The 23,889-nt window shown below is 44.1% G+C and overlaps 1 protein-coding gene across 1 annotated transcript in view; it reads right to left on the bottom strand.

The window, feature by feature from the left end:
• The window catches only part of NSD2 (nuclear receptor binding SET domain protein 2), a 97,353-nt gene that overhangs the window by 72,965 nt on the left and 499 nt on the right, over positions 1-23,889 (bottom strand). The gene's annotated exons all lie outside the window — the stretch shown is intronic.

The raw sequence follows: 23,889 nt of genomic DNA, 5'->3' as shown, positions 1-23,889 counted from the left end.
CCGCGCGCGCGGGGCCGCGCTCGCCCCCGTGTCGTGGCCCCGCAACGCGCCCCGCTCCCCCCGGAGCCTGGTCCCCGCCGCCTGTCCCCGCGCGCGGGCTTTAAACCCCGCACCGCGCGGCCGCTGCCTCCCCCAGCCCTGCAGCGGGGCTGCGGGCCTCGCAGGCCTCGCTGCTTCTCCTCGCCGAGCGGCTGCGAAATTACACGTTTCTGTTGCACCTTCCTATCCCTCCTTTCACCCCAAAACACAACGCGGCTGCTCGTAGTTGTGTGGAGAGCTGGGCAGTGCCCTCGGCCATGGGGCTGAAACGAGCAGCGCCCTGCGAGGACAGCAAGCATCTCCGCAAGCTGCCCGTGTGGCCGCCAACGTGTTCGCTCAGTGGGGACTTTAGGAGTGTGGAACTGCGCTTGGCGCCGGTAACATCGGGAATAACGTTCCCTAGGGCTGCTTTTCACGGCCGGGCCTGCGGTCCGGCCAGGGCGGCGTTGAGGGCGACGGCGGAGCGGAGCCGGCCTGGCTCGAGCCGCCATCTGCCGCCGCGCGGCTCGGATTACCCGGCCTAATCCCCGGCCCCCCGATGCGCGGGGTGACGTGGTGCCCGCGGCCTTCGGCGAAGGGCCCCGGGCGCCTCAACGTGAACACGGTTTGGAGCCTCGGCTTCCAAGCGAACCCCAAAGCAGCCAAAGGAAACCTGTCTGCGGTGGGGAGCGCGCCCGGCGACTTGTTTTGTAGCCTTTCCGTTAAAAAATCGCTATCCTCAACGTACGGGGCACACGTGAGGTTTAGTTGAGGCCTGACAGTGTTTACTGCAGTGCAGGAACAGGCAAACAAGCCACCGTTACATTTAAAATGGCTCATTTAAGCTTCATGGCAACTTCATATTTTCCAAACTTTTCCAAAGTTCAGCTACGTGTATTTTAAGAAAAACAACAACAACAACAAAAAAGATGTTTTTGAATAAAAATAATTACAAGAAGAGTACCATTAAAACAAGTGCAAATATGTGAATCCTCTGTTTTGCTTCCTACATCATGGTGTATAAAAATGCACTTTTCTTCCACACCTGAGCAGCAGCAGGAACATACAGAAGTACCAAGCATGTTTGCTTGCTCTTTCTCACATATACTTAAGAAAGCAGGTTAGTTATCGGTAATTGGTCTGCTACAAATGCATTATCCACTCGCTTTTGGGAATAAATTCTGCACTCAGGCATAACAATATAAATCCATCTCCCAGTGCAAATTTTAAGAAGAGAGTCACATTTTTATTGTGCACTTATTACTAATGCATAAGATCCTCCAGATAATGCAGCCCTCATGTTTGTCTTGCCTGTCAGTTGTTTAAGATTTAAGTGGAAGTATTTTGCTATCATGGTCAAGGTAACAACAAATCTTCCTTGCTCTTTTCTATTCATATCGATCATTGGCCTTGTCCAACGCTCCCAAGATTTGCAGGCATGTGATTGCATCCTGATAGACTCACCATGCAAACGGGCAGCGAAAGTTAGGCTGGAAAGATAACAGCTTTAACTGGAATAGTGCCAGTTTATACTGTCGTGGACATTGGTTGACACTTCTGGAACATAATGGCCTATTTAAAAAGAAAGTGTACACACAGCTTTTCATATCAGGAGGATTATGTCCATTTTCCTGAGCACAAAGCATCTCCATTTCTTCTCCTGCCATACCAAGAAGCTGATTCTTCACAAGTTTTCACTTTCTCTTCACTTTTGGAAACTGAGTTTAGAGAAATTTTAACTTATATTACAGTGGAGAATGAAGTTGTGCTGACAGACAAGATGCTCACTGCATTATTTTTGAGGGATGGCTTTAAAAAAATTAAGGGAATGTCCTATCATCTAATAGCCACAAACTCCTGTAATTTCCAGATTGAAACTCTTGGAGGTTTTATTCTTATGTTTTGAATTAGCCAATATATTTTAACTGTTTCATGTTTTTCAGGTGGCAGAACAGATCACTGAAGCCAAATGATGTATAACTAGTGCAGATAATAGTATTCATTTAGTAATGACCAATGTATCGGTTGGTATCTAAGATTTTATTGCTCTTTCAACTTTTATGGACATACTGTATTAACAAATAGACTCGAGATCAATATCCCTCTGCTCACTTCAATAAGGGAACTTAAATAAATGTAGTAATTGCAAATTGTTCTGGAAACGTTTAAATATTTTACAGATTATCAATTAGTTCCTAGGCCAAAAGATAATTTACAACCCAAACACTTTTCCAACATGACTTACACTATTTATTCAGTAATAATAGCTGCTAGTGTTCCTGGCCTTAGGCATACATTAGGATACGCTGGAATCCTGAACTTGAAAGAAGATTTGTTTGTTGTTCCCATAGGGAAAGACAGCGCCTGCAAGGCCAAGGCTTTTCCTCCTGTACACATCCATTTTGAATTTCTTTCTTGTGTCCTCATTTTTATTTTGTTTTGTTTGTTTCGAGGGCAGATATAATCATCTATTTAGGAAACATTTTCCTGAATGCAGCTCATCTTGGTGGCAATTTAAACACAACTACTAGAAAATTGAAGTTACGGGAGTGCAACTGATGAGTTAATCAGATCATCCCCAATTACAGAGCAAAGCCTATCCATGTCGAGTTTATTGTACTACAGGTGTTTAATGAGATAAAGGGCTTACTGGGCCAGACAAAATCCACAAATGTAGATTTTTCCTGTTTCACTAAGTTTCTCCACTTCCAAGGTTCAAGGCCCACAACATTGTAGTTTTACTTCACAATGTCAGTTCACTACAAAAGTTAAAATTCCCCAAGAAAGTTAACAGGGTCCAATGCTCTGTGCTGTCGTAGCACTGACACAGAAATATCTCCCCAGTGCTGTCACTTATATCATCATAACCACGTTCTGCCTTTCACGCTGTCAGCTGGCAACCCAGCTCCTGTGCTCTGAGTTCATCCAGCACTCCAAGCTTTTCCTTGTGCTTTATTTTTATTTTTTTTAACAGGGAATTACAGGTGGGAAAGGTGGTTTCCAAACTCCTGCAGTGCATCCTCTCCCTGTGCCATTGGGCCTACTAACAACCCACCACATCAGCACCTATACATTGCTATCATAGGCTCTGCAACCTATTGCATTCTGCTTAACAAGGAGAAAGCAAATTGCTGACGCACAATTAAGACAGAATAGAGTGTGAAATCAGTATCTTTATATACTTCATATTAAATGAAGCATATCCATCCTCAGAGTATAGCACTAAATGAATTTTTGAGACATCCTAACTGAGAACTATTTGGAGAGCCTTATAATGGGAGGCATCTTAATTGTCTCAGCCTATAGTTTTAACAACTATTCAGAGTAAAAAACAGTACTCCTGAATAAAATAGGCTCTCAAATGTCATTCTTTCTTTTTTTTTTCCCACTGATTTATGCTCCAGTCTGTTCAGCAGATCATTTTCAATGAGGAAAATAATGGAGCAAATGCCACTTTTCTCCCAAATAAACCTATCCCTGCTTACACTGGTGCTGTGGAGCAGAAGGAAGGGAAGGTGCCCTGAGGGAGCAAAGGAAGGAGGAATGTTGAAGACAGGAGGGAGTGGGCTACATCTTCAGGGGAAGGCAGGGGCCAGGAGAGAGGACAACTGAGGAGAATATCCCTGCTGTTCTCCAGTGTTGGGATGATGAAAACCAGCTGTACACCAAGTCCGTAAGTGGCTAACATGCTCCAGCCTGGCATAAAGTGACTCCAGTGCACTGATAAAGTTATCTATAGAAGTTATATGTCTCTAATTATCTCCGACATCAGTATGACTTAATTTAAAAATTGCTGACACACAGGATAAAATCTAAGCGGCATCGAAATGTGCAGCTTGAGGAGCCAAAACACATTAACTCTTCCCTCTATTGACAGCATAATAAGTTACTGTGTTTATAAAGTTGATATAAAAAGTACAAACACAAAAATACATTAATAATCCAAAGTAGTGGTTTTCATTATTACAGCAAAATGACATTTTTTGGGGGTATGTTTGATATGAGCTTCTAGATTACAGCTTGTTAAAATTGAAGTTTACCTCCTGATTTCGAGGAGCTATTATGCATGTTTTAATGTTAATTTGGTTGCATTTTTGATTACTGGCATTTGTGCTCAGTCTTCACATAACCACTGCCCAGGAATAAGTACAATTCAATAAACTTTATATCAGAAAAAATCTTGCAGATTTTTTTTTTTTCATTTTGGCAGAAAAGAGACCATTGATATTTCCACTGTATGCTAGTGCCAAACAACAAAGTTTGCTAAGGGTTGAATAGGCCAAATAGATAATGCTACTTCTGTTTTCAGTGGATGCTAATGCAATGTTTTATTTTGCACATATATTAATCTCTGCTGCCTCCCTGCAAAAGGGTGAGGGTAACTATGTCGGTCCTAAAGGTTAATTTCATTCTTCTTTAAGGCATGCCATTATTCTGTTAACAGTAATTGCTCTTTTTTGAATGATTAATTTGATCATATGAACTGTTTCTAATTATGTTGGTGGCTGGCAATTTCCTGTGCTGAGAAACCGTGGCTGCGATCACATCTCATTTACTCAGTGTACATACTCGGGAAGAACGCTCAGTGACAGACATTTTCAGGAGTAGCCACTAATTCCGAGCACTGTTTGGTAGCTGTCTGAGACGCCCTGTGTTCGTTCTGCACCGGGGTTGACTGTGCAAATCCACTTCGCTCACGAGGCTGAGACCACCGGATCTGAGGCGCCGGATGAGCAGGTTTGCAAATGTTAACTCCCCACCCAGGCTGTTTTTGTTTATCCTTTTGCTGTGAAACCCGAAAGGAGCAGGATGTGTTTCTCACACATGTCACCATGTTCTTACGCCGTTCCCCAGCTCGAAATGCTGGCTCCTCAAAGCTCTGTTTGCTCGCTTGTGCTGTTGCTAACGAGCCAGAACTCACCCCTTGCAAACCCGTGCGAGGAGGGGACACCCTGCGCGGGGTCTGGAGCGGCTCCGAGCCTCCCGCAGGAGCCTCCCGCCTCTGCCGCAAGCAGCAATGCCCGCAGGCCGGAGCAGTGCCGCCGCAGCGGGTCTGGCCCTGGCGCCGGGGCTGCAGCCACTCCGCGCGCGCCACAACAGCGTCACGCGCCGTCAGCTGCTTCTGCCCAGCGCCTGAGCTCGGCCCGGCTTCGCTTGAGGAGAAGATTCCCTCCTCACCAAGGGAGAGGTGAAGGGCCTGGCTAGAGGCAGCTGAAATGAAGATTCACCTACGTGTTGTCTGGCCCTGGAGCAGGGCTTGGCTCTAGCACCGTTGCACTAATGGTATCCTTTCCATGGACACAAGCTTGTGTTGGACACGGGGCTGTCGGTGCTCTCCTTTTGCAACTGCTTCAGCCACTGCACAAATGCTGAAGGGCTGAGGTTGCAGGCCTTTTCTTCTGGCTTTCCGTTACTTTTGGTATGTGTGTCCTATTTATTAGGATAGGCCTTTTGTCCTTCAAAAATAATGGGACTGCTCTCCAGACTCTAACAAAGAGGACGATCTCACCTTTCCATCTCTCTCCCTATATGCATGTTCTTTATTTCTCCTGCCTGTTCTCTGGTTCTCAAGGGTTCCCTTCTCCATCAGCTTTTCTCATCATTCTGGCAAATTGCCATTTCCATGCTGTTCCTCATGGCTTGCCGACTTCACCTGCCCACTCTTTGGTCTCTGTCATCAGACCTCTCTCAATTGCCACAGTGCCTCCTGGCACTGCTCCCAGCTGCCGGTTCTTTGACGCAGGGCTAAGCTGTTTACACAGGCTCAAAGGAGATAGGCACTTACAGTGGCACTCACAGAGAATTCCAGAGCCTAAGTCCGAGCTCCAACTTCCTTTTCAGCCTAAAAGTTCTTCTAGGAGCTAGAAGGGGCACCAGGTCACCTACAATACTGAGACCTTCAAACCAAGCATTCCCACCAGCCAAGGGACTTACAGAGGCCTTCAAAGCGAAATTAAACACCATCTCAGGTGCAAACTCTACATGTGTGTTCCCGGTTTCATGTACACGTGTGAAACGGTTAAATTCAAGTCACTTATGGAGTCTCTCAGGCAAATGCATTTGCTTCATTTTATGCACGTGAGATGTCCCTTTGCAAGCACAATCCTCCATGTCCAAACACCGCTGCAAAACCTGTGGCCCGCCGGGTAGGGCCTGCTCCAGGCCTGCAGGTCGGAACAGCTGCGTGGCCTCTGACGGGTGCCCTGATTTGCCTCTCACTTGTCCCCTGGGCCTTTTTGCCAGTCAGCCCATCCGCCTGCCAAGGACCTGTGCCTTCCGACACACGGGAGCACGGCAGCGGGATTCTGCTGCCTAGTTAAAACTGGACCTTCATGTGCCCAGTGCTACACTAAAACTTAGCAAATTATGAGGCACACTCCCAAAATTTACAGTGTTGCTGTGCATACAAACAACAAATGTGATTCCGAAGGACGCTCTGGAGGTGCTTTTTTGCAATGCAGTATCAGGGTGCTGGCAGCGCCCCTGGGAAGGTCTGTGGATGTGCCCACGCTGGGCTGTCCCTATGGATGGGCTTTGCTGCTCTGGCTCATGATAAAGCTGCCACCGCAGCTGGGAACCTTCCAGATGGAACAAGCTGGGGTCTCGGAACAGAATTCCTCTCTGACAGTGGTCAGTATCAATTTGAAAATGCACTGTGGCTTGTACCGATTAAATAATGTAAACGATCAGATACCCTATTCTTCCATTCCCCTTTCGTCCCACTGTAGGCAATTTAATTATATGTTAATTCTTTAAATATCAGAGCGTTGGTTTATGATGCAGCTATATTTGTCCTTTAAGAACTCCCAAGGGCAGGGACTTCACAGTCCTCCATGGCTGTATGGCCCCAACAGAGGTGCCCTCAATGTGATGGTGAGCAGTAATGAAATATAAACTACATGGTGGTGTCTTGTGAGGGCAGGAACCGTGTATTTCCCCGCTTCCATGAGCATAAGCACTTTGGAGTTCGCCAGATGAATCCCTCTTGAATCCTACGTGTCACCCCTCAGCACAGCTCCTGGAGAGAAGCTCCTGCCTTGTCCAGGCTTCCTGGATTTATGTAGGCCCCCGGAGCTCACCGGTGGGTTCATTTGGCAGGTGGGCCTTATTAACCTGCCAGCAAGGGACTGCTTAACCTGCTTGGGTCGGTACTGCTTGTAAATAAAGATTCTGTCAGGGAAAAGAGATTCTCTTGTGCTTCAGCCTATTTATATCTCTTAGAGCTGCGGTTGTTGAAGCTTATGAAGAAACAGAAGGCCTGGGATGTGAGACAGAAAGCCCTGAGGGAGTCTTATGTGTTGTGTTTGGATTGCTGTGTTAACATCCTAAAATAAACACAGCAGACCAGGAAATGGGGAATACTTTTATTGTAATTATTATTAACTCACAGATCTAAATTATTGGTTATTGAATGGATAGGGCTGAGCTTGGTTGCAGAGGACAATAAAATAACCTCTTAACACTAGCAGCTATTGGCAATCAAGGGAAACAGGCATTTCAGCAACTTTGCTTCCCTCCTATTTTCTTTTTTTTTTTTTCCTATTGTCAAATTTCATAATTACTAATATTGACATTTTTATAGGTTGGTAATAAACACAGTGAAAAAATATACTCTCTCTATATACATTTGTGATCAGAATAAAATTGTGTTTTCCTCCATCAGGGGAAATATTTTAATCAGGTTGGTATAGAGTACTGAAAGGTATGTTCTGCTTCACATAAAAATTTCCTTCACAAAAGTCTTTTGCTTTGTCTGATGCAGATCTGGCTAAAGGGTCCTCTGTAGTTCTAAAATATGTAAATTTTTATAGGTGTGTCTGAATCAGTGAAAAGAATTATAATGAAAAAAAAAAGGCATATTTTTCTCTCATTCAGAAGCCACCAATTTTGGCTAGCTGAATACGAGCAGTAATTTCTTGGATGGGTTTCCTTCTGCTTGGATTCATCTACTCAGATACCCAAATGCCACTGCAGATGAAATGATCGCACGTTTAGCATCTGCCAAAGCTGAGATTTGGAGTCCGTATTCACTGCTCAATCATTTGAAAGTCAATTTTGCAATATTCCTGCCTTCTGAGCTGAGAGGACTCAATAAACATTCTTTCATCCTCGCCAGGTTAGACTGATCCCCTCCTTGAGCACCCTAGTGATTTTCTAGGATTTTAACAGTCACCAGCGTGCAGAAAATCAGCCAAATTTACAATTATAAAGATGCCGTCTGCAAAAATACTCCACCCAAGAAGTGCTGCTGTGCCGCAGGGAAGCTGCTCCAGGGCATGGATGTGTAGGGTGTCACCACTGACATGCCCTGAGGGAATCAAGGCTCCCAAATTCTCCTGAGGCACCAGAGCTTCACCAGGGGAGGCCACTCAGAAGAGCTGCCAAAACAGACAGCGCCCTTTCCAGGGTTGTTCCAAAGGGGCATCCTTCTCACGAGCCGCATGCCCGGGCTCCTGGCCCTGCTGTGAAGCAAAGTGCAGGGCACCTGCTCTGCAGGGCTTAGCCAGCCCATGCCCCAAATTTCCTCCGCAGACACTAGCGGCTTCAGCGAGTGAGTCAGAGCCATTTGACTTGGAGCTTTTTATGGTCGCTCTTGAGGGTGATGATAAGACCATAATAAAAGTCTAGCCCTAATCTCTCGTGCTTAAGGGTTTGCCCTCGGTTGAAGAAGCTTCACCCTCCCCTTCAGTCCCATCCCTGTTTGCTCTACCAGCACAGCGAAATACTGCGACGCTTTTACAATCAGCTGTCATTTTGCAAGAAAGAGAGTGTTGTCTGGTGGGTAAGATGCCAAGCCACATTCAGAATTGACTCCTCTAATGAATTCTTATTGGGAAATCTAGGCCTATATTGCTTCCTCCGCTGTTTTGATTTTCTTACCGATAAATGCATTCATCTGAGAATTCAATAAACAACTCATGTTCACATTCAAGCATGCCAGGAATTTTTTTGCAGAATTAGGCTTTACACTAAATTCTCTAGGCCAAAAAAATCTGTCTGTACTGTATTCGTATATGTTGTTATGAACCACAAGCAATTATGGTGATAATTAATTCTAAAAGTAACATGCACTTTTTTTTTTTTTTTTCTCCTTTGTCCAGTGGTAACAGGTCTTAACATTGTCCTGGTAGAAAAAAAAATCTTATAAAAATTTCTTTTATTACTTTTGAAAACTGTAGCCATACAGCTAAAGGGAAAAAAGTCATAAATTTGATCCCTCCTTAAGTTCTCTCTCTTTTTTCTTCTTTCCTTTCTACAGATACATAAAAAGAATCAGGCACTTCCTGCTATGCCTTAGGCACTAATTCAGTTCCTGGTAGATCCACTTTAACGTATTCAGGAAGGAAGGAATAATCGCCGTGAGGCTGTTAGGTTTGCATGGTGGCTGCAGTAGCTATAGCTCAGGCTGTCCAGGAGGGACAAATGCTGCAGGAATTGTGTAATGTTTGATCTGTGGGAGTAATAACAAATTGGCCCATTCATAGGTGAGAATAATACGCTTGGACTAACATTGTGCAATACACTGGAGCAGGCCATGTTGCCACTTAGAGAAGGCTTCCTACCAGCTGCAAAATGCACTGAAACAAAAATATATATTTTCTCTCTATTTTCTCTCAATTTTCAATTTTCCAGATAGGATAAAGACAGATGAGGCTTCCCTGGTGAAAGGTGGAATTTGTGGAAGAGGAAGCTGCTAAGTGCTCTAGAGAAGAAAGATTTGCGAGAGAAGGATAAGATAAAGATTTGCCCAAAACAGGACTAGGAAGTGGCTAAGTGGGAACTGTGAGCTGAGCGTGTGGGTGGGAAGGAGGTGAGCACCCATTTCACTGAGCTGTAGGGCCAGAAAAAAGATGGGAGGGACCAGAATTTGGTTTCTAAGTCTGCTTAAAATGACCTCTCATTTTTTCTTCAGGTAGAGCTGTTCATTAGGCTTTTAACATTGACTTACCAAGCAGTTTGTCTGCTCATTGTCAGGAGATCATATCTATACTTTCTCTCAATTGCTCTCTTTACCTCTCCAAGAAAAATCTCACTAGATAACAAACCCAATGTGTCTTACCTTTCAATCCGGCAGGAGTTCCACCTGGTTTAAACCTTAACCACGTTGCTTTACAGATATATGTCACTATTTTTATGAAGCACATTGCTTTGGCTTTGTTGTCTAACTTTCACCTGGTAGCAGTGACGGACAAGTCCTGCACAATAAACCTTCTCCAGCCCCCTGCAACAAGGTGATGTTAGGACAGGATAGCACAGAATAGGTTACACTGCTAGTGAATGAGGAGCTGCCTGGTAAAGCAGCTTTTCAGCCTCGGGGGGAGTGTATTAGGACTCAGGATCTGGCCCTGTTTTACCATAAATTCATTGTTTTACCAAATATTTTCTGCAAGTTTTAGTAAACAGACTGATTCAGAGTTTAACGTATCACTGATGTATCACAGTTCTTACTGCTGCTGTAAAAATGTATATAACCAAGAGAGATTTCTGAGTGACAGAGTGGATTTGTGACAACACCCGCATACTGTTTCTGCACTTGCTTTCAGCGCCATTCCTGGATTTGCTGCCTGAGACAATGTTTGGAGTGGAGTCACGTGCTCGATCTGCATTTTCTTGCAGTATTCCTGAGCTGTTGCACTGCTCGATTTTTTTCACGCTAGGTATTCTGTTGATCTTTAAATCGAAGCCCCTTCTTTTAAGGGTAATAAATCAATATTATGCAATGGCTAGGATTTCAGTGGAAGAGATTATGTCAGAAGTAGAACGCTGCTGAATGAAGGTCGTATAAATCAATCCCTCAGTTATTCCATTTGCAGTTTCATTGTAATGAACGGTACCCTGCTTGCAGTGAGAAAGCTTATGGTGCTAGAATACTGATAAGATGATATTGCATTCAGAGTACATTTTCTGCTATTGGATAAAATCTGCAATGCGATATCTGACATAGGTATAAGGATCTGTGTTGAAATGCCTTGAAATCATCAAATTATAACAGTCTAGAGATGAGGTTGGTTTGCAGAACCACTGAATCACCTTTACTGCAGGAGGAATTTTAATAATCAAATTAATAATGAAACTCTTGCAGCAGAAATTTAAAAGAACAACGTATCACTCTTGCAAAGCTATCTTATTAAATAGGTTAATATTAAATCACTGTGAATTCTTAACACTGGGGTATAATTTTTACATTAGGTAGTAATGCCTAACAATTAAAACAATTTTTCATACTCAAAATACTTGACAAATGCTGTTTCTTGTAATAACATAGCACAGTAGCTATTTTAATGGCTTGTGGAATTGTAATGCTGAGAAGGCAGAGGGCTTGGGATCACAGTGATGGGATTTGGTGTGTGTTATCCATGTATTTTATTCATGTTGTTATCTAAATTCCTCTGTTGTCTATACACACAAGCCTTAAATAAACACTTGCTAAAGCGTATATTGAACCTATGCTCACAGGACAGTGTAAAGGAAATGCACTCCCACTCACACACTTTATTCTGGAGAAACAGCCAGAGCCTGTGTGTGTGTATTTTGTAATTTATTACACATTTACACAACCCTCCACTGGCAGCTAATGCAGCAGGGCCTGTGTGTTCGAGCCTCCCTATCAGCTGAGTTCCTCCTATCCAACTCTGCACTTCCCACCAGCTTTCCGCAGGTTGATGCACCCCAACCGTGGTCTCCTGTGGCTTGTTCCAATGCCTGTGCACCCAGAGCCATGGACTGACAGCTGGAAGCCCCTGCAAGGAGGAGGAGCTCTCCAGGGTTCTGCTTCACCCCAGGTGCAAGAACTTGGGAGCATCAGGAATTGGGAAAAGCGAGCTCCAACCTGCCCTTCTGCCCATCCATCCTGAGCGAACTCGCCGAGATGCAGCCATGTGCAGTGGGCATCTGGGGCCAGCAATGCCCCGGATTGCTAACGGTTCTCCCTAAGGATGGGAACAGTAATTCTGGGAAGTGCCCATCCACCTGTGTGAGGGTGTTCAGGGCAGTGCCCTGTGCGTGAAGCTTGTTGTCCTCCACAGCATGTTTCTGGGATGCTCCAAGGAGGCCAAAGAGGTGGGAACAACACTCGTATTGGAGGAGACAGCTGAGGAGATGGAAAAGGCCAAGCTTCCTAATGGACTATGATGCTGTAGGCCTGGAAACGGGCCTGCTTTCTGGGAAGGATGGTCTAAGGAGGCCAAAGAGGTGGGAACAACACTCAAACTGGAGGAGATGGTCGAGGAGACGGAAGAGGCCGAGCATCCCTAATGGACTATGATGCTGTAGGCCTGGAAAAGGGCCTGCAGCTGGTTGCTCCGTGTTTAAGGATCTCTTCAGGAATGATCTCGTGGTACTAGTGACTGCAGAGTGCTCATGGCGCCTGCTTTGGCAAAGCAGGCACAGATTTTCAAAGAAAAAGTTGATGGGAGGTTTGAAGGAAACCTTAAACATTATTCTTCTGGTTGTACTGGAAATCTAACAATACCACCTTTTTATCAGCAGCTTCAGCTGGGACATTTCAAAGAGTCACCCTCTCCACACTACCAGACAGACTGACCTTGACTTGGTCTAAGCAGCCCAGGGAAAACATTTGCAGAGTTTTTACACTGCTCAGAGCGTGTTGTTCTGGAGCCTAAGAGCTGAGGCATCACAAGGTTAAGATGAAGCACAAAGACCCTATGTGATGAAAAAATCAGGAACCAGACTGGGGGAGAGGCAAAGATGCCCAGTAGGAAGAGCACTGGCACATTCACACAGCTCTCCAGGAAAGGGCTAAGCAGCGCATCAGGCAGACACCAGTCTCTCCAGATCCTACTAGCAGACCCAGTCGAGCTCAGCGTGAACCCGAGTGCGGACGTGTGAGCGTGGGCTCAGGGTGCCTTGACACCGCGGAGGCTCCGTGACAGCTCTGCCGGGAGCACTCGTGCCCGTGAGCGGGATGGCGCGACACAGGTGTCACCTTGGAGACAGAGGCAGGAGCGGAACGCGCCGATTCCCGGCTCCATCCGCGCTTCCTTGTCTGCACCCATGAAATACAGCACGTGTTGCTGCAGGCGAACGGCAGCAAAGCTCTGAGCCTGCCCTGCTCCTCATCCTTCTTCCCCAAGCTCCTGGCTGTGCTCAGGGGCTGGATAAAGGCACATGCAGGCTTTGGTTTTGCCTAGTACAGTTGTTCCAGTTTCCTTAATTCCAAATGGAGCCCTCATCCAAGCCAAATGAAGAACAGGCTGTGGCACTGTAAGTTCCTTTGTTTACAGTGTCTTAATAAATTCCAGAACAAATGTACTCAATTTGGAAGCAGAGGAACATATTCTGGCTGTCAGCTCCACAAGCTCATCTCGGAGGCTGACACTCAAGTCGGATTCGTTCTTTCCTGTGCACTAACTCCAGTTGGTAAAGCTTGGGAGGCAGAGGCTGCAAATGTCTCCTGCAGTAGCTTCCCGTTGCCTCCACATCTTGTCTCAGCAACACCTGCAATCCTCAGCTTCATCAGGTTGTTGAAATGTCCCAGGTGAATTAAATATGTTGCTATTGATATATGAGAAGGATGGGAATTCATTTCATTTTATTATGGTAATATGAAATTGATTATGTTGACATCTTGGTAATAAAAGCTGCAAAAGCTCTATTTTTTACTGATGTAAGTAAAATGACTTTGAGAATTTTCCTGATATGCTATACACCAAAATTATTTTGTATGATGATTTGTGCTCCCCAAAATAATGTAAATATACAGATTGCAGAAGCATTAGTAGAAACAGAATTTTGACATGTAAACCATGAGGTTACCTTTATCTTTTCTCCATTTAATGATTCTCCTTGTGATACTTGTTTGTTATAATAAAGACTCTACTGGGATTCTAATCAGTGGTTGCTTTGGAGCACCACAACAATGAACTGAGAAGGTCAGTGCCTTAAGCTATCTGGGAAAGCACTTGGATATGAGAAAAAATATCCTTCCTGTGGGTTTATTCAGGTAATTCAAAGTTTTAAACAGGAAGATAACATATAATGATCAATCCTAAGTCTACTACCTCTGGAGAAATGTATTCTTATCAAAGCCTGACACAAAAACTTACCCAACAAGAACTGTCATTTTCTATTTGGAAAATATTGGGTTGTTCATCTTGTTCTTTGAAATGTGCTCAAACAGACAAAAAAAAAAAAAAAAAAAAAAATCAGCATAGTCAGAGAAAGGAAACACCTTTGAGATTCGTCCCTGATATATTTCCACCGATCTTAAGGGAGTAACAGCAAGAGTATCTAGTCTATATTGTCTTCAAGGGTAGAAATGCAGTTCCATTGACAGAAGGCATGCTCTGGTTAAATCAATTTCTATAGCATCTTGTCTCAACATATTTGAGAGCACTATCTTTCTCAATTAATGTCAGATCTGCTCTGGGAATAATCTTTGGTGGTTAACTGTTGCTGTTAGAGAGCTAACTTTAGATAAAACACAGCTGGCTTATGTGTTTTGCTGTTAATTCTTTTTTTTTTTTTTTTTTTTTTTTTTGGGTAATGGAACAACAAATATTAAGCAAACAAGCTGCTAGGCAGAATGCAAATTTTCCACCCAAATAAATCAGTTTTAAGGACAGGAAAACCTGACTGTTAAAATTCTCTTGACTGATTTCAGATAGAAAAATCAATGACAAACCTCAGGAACCAATTTAAGTTGAGTCTTAGGGTTTTTCTTTTACCAAGATTTCTAAGTCTCTGAAGTATCGGGACTTGTGCACATGCCTCTATGTGAAGACCAATGATCTGTGGAATACTTCATTTAAAAATCATTCTTGGAGAGCTCTCTACTTTCACTTCCACTTATATCTGAGTTACATTAACAGAAAACCCAAAGGACCCAACTCCTAACACAGCACATCATCAGAAGAAAGAGGCAAAAATTGAAATGTAGGGAATTCCAATGCAGGGATTTTTTTTTTTTTTTTTTTTTTTCTTCTCTTTGAGGGTAGTTGAACACTGGTTGCCCAACCTGTGGAGTCTCCAGTTTTGGAGATATTCAAAGCCCAACTGAGCAGCCTGCTCTAGAAGACTCTGCTGTGAGCTGAGGGCTTAGACTAGATGACCTCCACAGGTTACATCCCAGCCCAATTATTCTGTGATTCTGTGAAGAGCAGGCATGATGTTAAGAGGGTATCAAGGAAACACTGAATGGACTTGGGAGAGAGATCAAGGGCAAGGGAAAAAAAAAAAAAAAGTAGCAGCATATTGGAGAAATAAGATAAAAGGAAGTGCAAGGCAAATTCCTAAAGTACATATCATTGCTTTCCTAACTAACTACCCACTAGAGGGAGACAGACTGGAACTGCCAGGAGGATCATGGCAGAAGTTGGACTTTGTCAAGATCTCAAAGGACGGACCTACCATGGTAAGAAAGCCAAAGGAGAAACAAATTCCTTACCCTGGCAGAGTTTCACACTGTAAAATTTTGTGCAAGTTGGAGGTAACTTAACTGAGTTTTACTGATTTACTTAATTTGATTTTCACTGGATTGAAATCTTTCCCCTTCTTAGCCCAAACTTCATTAGGCTTTTTCAAAAAATCTCCATCTTTGTTACTGTTTTTGTTCTCTTTCTAGTGGCATCAATTCTTGGGCTAGTAAGGATGGCAGAAACAGTGCCGTGTTTCTCACCACGTGATCTGGGGCTGCCTGAATGTTCATAGCCCCCCGGCCATGCATGCCTGCAGTTAAGAAGCCTGAGACTCTCTGAAGTCAAATGGCCTGAAACCCACCTACGAAGGCCCTTCATTCCACCTCAAATGTCTTCTTTATGGTCCCAGCTTAGGACCCCCCATCCCCCAGTTCTCCTTAGTAGCCCCTTGGGTATTCACCTACCCACTCTTATTTTTGCCTCTTTTTATTGTCATAGAATTTTCATTCTAAACTTCAAAGCAAGCTTTGGCAAGTCCTTTTCTCAAGGGAAACTAGGAAGGGCAGTAATAACGGATGCTTAGTATTAGGAATGGGCTATAGGAAAATAAGTTCTTCCCTTGGCGCATCAGTGGAATCCTGTGATAACTGTGGAAATCAGTAGTTCAGGGACTCCCAGAACCAGACGTTGTATGTACAGACAAGCATCTGTACTTACAAGCATCTTGTATGTAGGCAAGCATCTTTTGAGACATTGTTAGGCCTAGCTCCAGTGAATTTATCTGTTTTCTTTTTGAACATATTTGTTTATACTTACAAGTTTTATAACATCCTGTGGCAATGAGTTCATATGAAAAAGTATTTCCTTCCATTTATTTTAAGCCTTGCTCCCTGATAAACTGAACTATTATGGTATTATAAGCAGCGATAACAACCATTCCCTACTCATTTTCCTCCCACCTTCATTATTTTCCAAACCTCTGTGTATGCCCTCCTGTCGTGACACAGGATGCAGGCCCCAGCCTGGGCCCACTTTACACTCAGATCCCTGAATGATATGGGGCTTTTCAGAGATACGCTTATTAGCTGTGATAACGGTCATCTCTCCGCTCTAACCTTTCCTCTCTGCACAAGAACTGTTGGGTAAATAAGTACATAACACAGGCTCAGGAAAGATGCATAATTATTTCCACACACTCTGCAAGAAAGAAACACAGGAAGTTCACAGTCGATAGTCTGGTGTCACAGATAGAAATGACTGGTCTAACATGCTGTGAACTCATTCAAAGCAAGTATCTTAGGTCCATGAACCCTCGGGGTCATCTATACTCTCTACTTCCATGCCTAACACCAGAAAAGAGACAAACACCAGTCATTAAAACCTCTCAAATTCCTCTCAAATTCTATTACTAGTTTCCCAAATGGTCTGCAGTTATATCCTGCTCACCTTCAAATTCCCCTCAGAAACAGATTAGAGTTCCTCATTACTAACGGAGTCCTTAACAACTCCAGTTTTTAAGAGCGGGGGAAGCTCTGTGTTTGTCAGGTTAAGGCAAATATAATATCATAAACCAGGTTAAGGCAAATGATAGTGGATTTACAAAAATCCAAATATAAACACCACATTTGCATTGCTCATCTGCAGAAATGCAAAGAACTAGGATGTGTGGGAGGTTTAAAGCCCTGGAAGAGCAGCTGGCCACACTCTGGAAGAAAACTAGGCACAGGTGCTGGGATTCAGCCAGGGCACTGATTCCCAGCTGGCACAGAGGGAATCAGCTCCCAGAGCGTTAGATGTCCGCTCCTTGGGAGCAGAGGCCTCAGGAAGGGGACGAGGTGGTTTCATTAGCAGGACAGGAGAGCACTATCGTATGAGCTGAACTGTGCATGGGGGCGGGGTGTTTTTCTCTTGGTATCTATTAGATTTGTGATTAGAAAAGGAAATAGTCAATACATATTGCATTGGAATGGCCGTGGTGCCTGTCATCCTGACCACCAAGCAGCCCGGATGGCTTCATTTTCACCCGTTACTTGCCATAGTCCTGCAGTTCTTCCCGCTGTGTCCAGCCATCCGCCAAACCGCGAGGTCCTGGAAACCTCCCGGCAGAGGCTCCACACAAAGCTCCTCCTGAGGCTGCTCCAGGGAAAAGTGCCTGCTCCGGGGGCCTTCACTCGCCCTGACCAACGCTCATGTCGTAAAGCCCTTTTGTGCCCACTTGGTATTTTCATATAAGCACAGAACTCGCTGGCGACACTTCATGCAATCACAGAACTAGAATTAAAGCTTGTGGCACGTTACTGGGGAAGTAAGTAATCACTTTAAGGTACAGGACGTTTGGGGGTGACTGCCGCGGAAATCTGTCTCTAGGGGATACAATAATAGTCATAAAGTGAATGGAGGCCTAAGACAGGCAGGAGAGAGGTTGCTGATTACAGGGGGAAGCCCAGACAAAGCGTCCTCTGTTTCTGATGCCTGAAATCCAGCCGTATAAGAGAAAGAAAGGATACTTACTGGCAAAGCACCACTGGGATGTGCTTGTGCTCATGGCTCTTGGTTGTTTTTCTGTACTTTTACATTAGCTTTTATTAGGTATTTTCCCCTCAATATTCTCCTATACCTACATATCAATCCAAACCAAGTGCTGTCAATGGAACTAGTTTCACTTGCCTTGGAGGTTGCCATTCTCTCCCTGTTACAAGAACAAAAATAAAGGTATTTATTTTCAGGCCTTTCTATGCTTTATATTATCTGGCAAGCACCAGGATTTGGTTCTACAAAGACATAGCCACACATACTCCTTTGCCACGCCAGGCAGTAACAGCAAAGGGATACATGCATATGCATTTGTAGAACTGGGGCCCACCAGCTTAGGTCCTCCCGAGCGCAAAGCACAAACACTAATTTAGAAAATTTACAGTATAGGAGACAGTTGCAGAAAGGGAAAGCACACTGACCATTCCAAAGGAACGAGCTCCTTTTTTAAAATCTCTTAATCTGCTTTTCATTATCTCTGTGGGGAGGCCTCTTGAGAAAAGCAGCTCTTTGACTTGAATAAAGGAGGGGCTGTGGGCTCCCAGGCTGGAATGGGGAGGTCATTGTATGGCAGCGCCGGGACGGGAATGTTAGTCAGGTCAAGGAGAACAGGATAAAAAAGCGTGAGCGCTACGTTACAGGCTCGGCCTGGATTATGTGGGGTAAAAAAAGTTTAAACCTGGAAAGGTAAATAGGAGAGAGTGATCCAAAGGTGGAAAGGCGTTTCCTGACAGGTAACACGGGTCATTTGGGCTGCTTGTGAGAAAGAGATACGGGCCAGCAGCGAGAATATCGCCAGCAAGAAAGAGGGAACAATAGCTGAGACTCACGAGGGCTAAATTCTGCACAGGAATTTTAAGTATCTGGCCTCAACGAATCTACTCATCCATCTTTAATATTTGTCTTACTTGCTCTTTTACCAGAACCGCTTCCCTGCTCGGAGGCAGACAAAGCCCCGGGCGCCCTGGGGACAAAGGGGCATGTGCTGGACCGGCCACAATCTTGCTGCTTTTGCCCTAAACCAGGGGTTATCGTGAGCACCCGCAGCCCTGCCAAGGCACTACAGAGAGCTCCTGCCTTACGTTATCACCACTAAAACAGCCCTTGGAAGTAGCCCATTTTTTCCTCCCTGTCTTTTACAACATAGAGGTAAAAATTCCCCTAAAATGGTGTGCGGACCCACGGCTGTTTCTTTGATCAGGGCATGCTCGGTTGCATCCCTGTAGGCTCACTCCTTGTTTTCCTGCACTCCGGGGATACGGGCTGATTCAATGGGAATTTTGAGGTATCTGAGGGCAGGATCAGGTCTACCAAATCCCGACGGAGGGGGGTGTTCTTGTAGCTCCATGCTTTTCTTGCCTTGTTTCATGGTGGGTTTATGGGAGCAGAGGTGGCAGATTTCAGGGCTTTATTGACAGCAACACAACATCTGGTGGGTTTTTTTTTTTTTTTTTTCCCCTCCAAAGACCTAACTAAGAGGCAGATGATGCTGTGAGGCTGTTGGCTTTTTGTGTTTTTCACTGCAGAGAGGAACTTGAAAACCTTGAAAGCTCCAGAAATCCTGGAGGCAAAGGACAACTCAAAATTTGTATTTCTACAATGCGACATTCATAAAATCAAACCTTTGGAGGCATGACAGGTGATTCCAAATGCAACATTGGTAACATAGTTGCAGCATCAGCTTTCCTCTTATCATCTGGAATTAACAGGTGCATTTTTAACCCTAAAGGCCTTTTTTTTCCCCCTAGATTTTTCAGGGTCTCAACCAGTTTATTATTATAGCTACGTTCTTCCTTTCTCGCTCTGTGTTTAGCCTGGACACTGCCAGCCCTCCCTCCTCTTTTCTGTCCTACCTTGGCGAGAACCTTCTAGCTTTTTCCCCGTCCTCCTCCAGTCCGGTGCACAGTGGCGCCCAAAAAGACTGCTTTGTGCAGAGATTATGCAGCTTTTCCTCCCGTTTCCTTCACGTAAGCTCCATCTGCTGGTTAAAACCAGCATCTCTACGCTTTTATTTTCCCTGTGAACCACAAACACTACTTGGTCCTGAGTTGGGAACATTTTATACCTTATCTGTTTGAACTCCCCCAGCTGGGTTCTCCTTGTCTGCCTATATGTCAAATTTAATTACTGTCGACCTAATCAATGACTTTGCGGGGCAAATCTGGGTCAAATTGATGCAATCTCTTTAACGTATTGCTTTTCAGAACAGGTAATTATGCTTAAGGCTGGAATGACTGTTTACTGAGCGTTATTACTGCCACGGAGATCTCTGCATGGCTTTTATGTGTATTAGAAAAGGCACCCGGTGCAGATAGGTTTAGTGCTGCTGCCCCTGGGTTTAAGCCCATTACAGGCAGGACTGAACTTGTGACAGGGTCATACACAGGGAACAAGACTGTAACACAGCTCCCACTTAAGCTTTTACCTTTGAGTTTTAACATTTACAAGGCAACATGTTCTAGCTTCCTCCTCGAAAAAAGAATGATGACAAATGGGAGTATTTTTTAGAGAGCTACTAATTATCTTATCGTTTTTCTCCTCCACGTTGTGTGGTAAGAGCGCAAGAATAAAGCCATCTTTCCCCAAACTTACGCTGGATGGGAGTGAATAAAGATGATGTTAATCCCACGTAGTGAACTCAAAGATATAACATTGGGATTGCCATGGAAACAGATTTCAGGGGCCGAAAGCTAAACGCTGCTTCTAAGCACTGTGCACTGCACCGCTCCGTGGATTAGAGGCATAACCGCACACGAGCGGGATGCCGCAGCAGAGCAGCAAACCTGCCTCCCATCCCTGCTCCCTCCTCCTCTTTCTGCATCCCAAGCTGCCTCCTCCTTCCCCTCCACCCGCTGAATCTCCCCTCCCGGCTCCCTCGCTGCCAGCTCCGACTGTCATCCGGGGAGCCATGGCCTGGTCTGTGCAGGGAACGCGGTGGCTCTGGTCTCAGTGTCACAGGGATGATATCCCTACAGAGCCATGTTCAGGAGACAGGCTGTGTATGCGTGGCAAACAGCCACATGTCTGACGGCAGCAGTGAGGATCCACCCTCAAAAAGATCAACAGGAAAACGATCCTGGAAGTGCTCGAGAAGTGCTTGAGAAATGGTGAGAACCTTCCATGGAAAAAAAAAAGACATCTAATATGAAACAACAGCCTTGATTTTGTTTAAAGACTGTGTTAATTTTCATCATTCTCACATCTGTACTGAACGTGGCTGGAAAAAGGGGCTTGTATTTCTTCCTTTGGATTCCCAGCCTATTCCTGCTGCAGAGCACATCATTTTCGACAAGATGGCTGACCACCTTTCAAACAAGATGGTCGCTTTAAGAACCAGAAATCACAGGGCTACAAGGATCTTTTCGGATTATTGCTTCTGTTTTGCTTTGTTTCCCAATCAAACTCTAGGAATTCTGCATATCATAATTTCTTAGGACATTTTTTTTTCTGTGTGAACTATTGGTCTGAGCAGATTTTAAGATATATTTCTTCAAAGCAAAAACTGACCTGCAAGGAAAACTTACATATAACCTACTGTCACTGGGCTTCATATAAGCATTTTAAAATTATTATTCATCTTTTTTTCTTTTTCTTTTCTTTACAATAGCACAATATTTGGTAAGTGTACAAAATCAGTATTTTGAAACAGGGCATGTGTTCAGTGTCTTGTCCCAGAAAGCACGTTTCCTTTCACAGCAGAGAGCTGTAACTTTCAGAAATAAACAAACCTGGAACAAAAGGGTGTACAAAAACATAACTGATGCAGCCTTGCAAAGGCTCATGTGTGTACATTGTCTGGCACCCTGAATGCTGAATGCGGCTGAAATTAATGAAACTATTCAAAGCCTGCTTACTTGCATGCTTAAATGTAGTGAGTCCTCTGTAATCATCTCCTTGCTGTCTGATATCTCTTGTCACTAGTTTAATGACTTCACAGCACATTATTCGTGTTGTATAGACTTCATATAATGTTTCTACATAATTAAGCAGCTTTGTTCAAGGATCTGCCATTAGTTGCCCCATTTCATTTGGTTTAGTTCTCAGCCAACCATAAAGAGAAAAAGAATAACAAGAGAAGTTATTGTTATGTGTAGATTGGGAAGATGCCTTTTTTTTTTTTTTTTTTTTAAGATGGCCACATTAACATAAAGACAACTGTTAAACAACATGTTTTAAACAGTTTTAACCATTTAAATGTATTATATATTTAAACACTACAAACAGAGCTGTGTAAAATTTTGTAATATATTTGGGAGCTTAATATCCTAGAATAAGCTCTAATAAGTAAATAGTATCAATTAAATTATTATAAACACTGTATTTAAAAAGCAGTAGTATTTTTGTAGCCATGGTTATCTAAAGTTATAAGTGAGGGGAAAAAAGTATAACTGAATTTTATTGAGAATTGGTCAGTTGAATACTCCACCTTCATGTATTCTTTTGAATGAAAAATAAAAGCATAAATTTATCCTATCTTATCTCCTTAGGAGAAACCTAAGGTTTTTTTTTTTGAATACATAAAAGAATTTACAAAGATTAGTAATTAATTCCTGCATTTGCCAACTCCCAAGCAGGAAAGAATGACTTAAGAAACAAGTGTGCTTTCCCCTGCTCTATAGGATGCTGTTTCAGTCGTTCATCCTTTGGATCAGTTCTGAAGATTCTGCGACCCTTTACAGCCAAAAACCATGACCTGTTTGCTTGGGGACTTTGGTGGGTGTATAGGTGATTAAATGCCTGATATTATAAATAAGCTGTGACATTTAAGCAGTCTGAAGGCACGGGATATTTAATTGTGGTTTTAAGCAACCTCTCCTGTTCTTGAGGCAGCCATCTTGTTGAAAGTGGGTGGCAGCCATCTTGTCGAAAAATATTTGCAGCAGCTTTTCTCCCATTTTTACTTTTTTTTAGGGGAAGGAAGGCATTTGTCGTCACCCAAATCTCTTACACATATTTGAAGGGGAAAAAAAAGTCCCTGTTCACAGGATATACTATTTTTTTTGCAGATTTCGACTCTGGTTATTCCCCATGTCTGCCTACATGATTAAAAGCTAAGTAAAACAAATTGTAGTGTTAAATGCTGTATGAACTGAGCAATTAACATATTTGATAAAAGATCGTAATAATGATCAGGAGCAGGGTGGTATCTAAAGAATAACATGTGACTGGTAGGCATACTATTAACCAGCACTACCAAAGGATATGCTGCAGGTTGAATAATTTATGATTTTATATCAAAAATAACAGCAAAACTCCATGACAAAGGTGTTTTTTTTTTTTTCTGCCACATCCTGGGAAAGAAGACAGTAGGCATGCATGCAGAAAACAGACCCCACTCTCTGGAGCTGCTAAGCAACAACTTTTAGCAAATACACCAGATGTTTGGCCCCAAATCTGCCTGTAACCAGCTGCCACTGACAGAACATGACTGCATGCAGGTCTTGTTAGTGATTACAGTCCGTACAGTCCTTGAGGAACTCGTTGGCCACACTGGCCTTAATTTCTCAGTGTGGCTTTATGAAGAGCAACTGCACGGTTGGCTCTGGAAAGGAGATTTGTCAGGGGAGAGGCTCTCCTTGACCTTCCCTTTGCAAGTGGCTTTGCCGCCCTCAGCAGCGCTGGGGATTATCAGGCTGCGAGCTGAAGCTACTCGCTGGTGTGTGCTGCACTCAGGTCTGCCAGCATGGAAAGCCCCAACAGCTCGGAACCACCGTTTTTTCTTGTTGTTTTGGGTGGGGTGTTGGTTTTTTTTTTTTTTTTTTTTTTTTTTTTTTTTGAGGGGGGGGGTGTTCTGTTTTCCCCTCCCCAGTCCGCAGAGGCGAAACAGTTAAACGGCCGCCGCCCCTCAGGCAAGACTACGCCTCCCAGCATGCCCCGCGCCCCGCCCGCCGCCGGATGCCACCGAGGACTACAGATCCCGGCGTGCCCTGCGCGCCCGGCCGCGGCGCCTCGCTGTTTCGCC

The sequence above is a fragment of the Nothoprocta perdicaria genome, unplaced genomic scaffold (assembly GCF_003342845.1).
Source record: "Nothoprocta perdicaria isolate Ctin4 unplaced genomic scaffold, notPer1 scaffold_14, whole genome shotgun sequence".
Taxonomy (NCBI): domain Eukaryota; kingdom Metazoa; phylum Chordata; class Aves; order Tinamiformes; family Tinamidae; genus Nothoprocta; species Nothoprocta perdicaria.
This window is presented reverse-complemented; position numbering and strand designations above follow the sequence as displayed.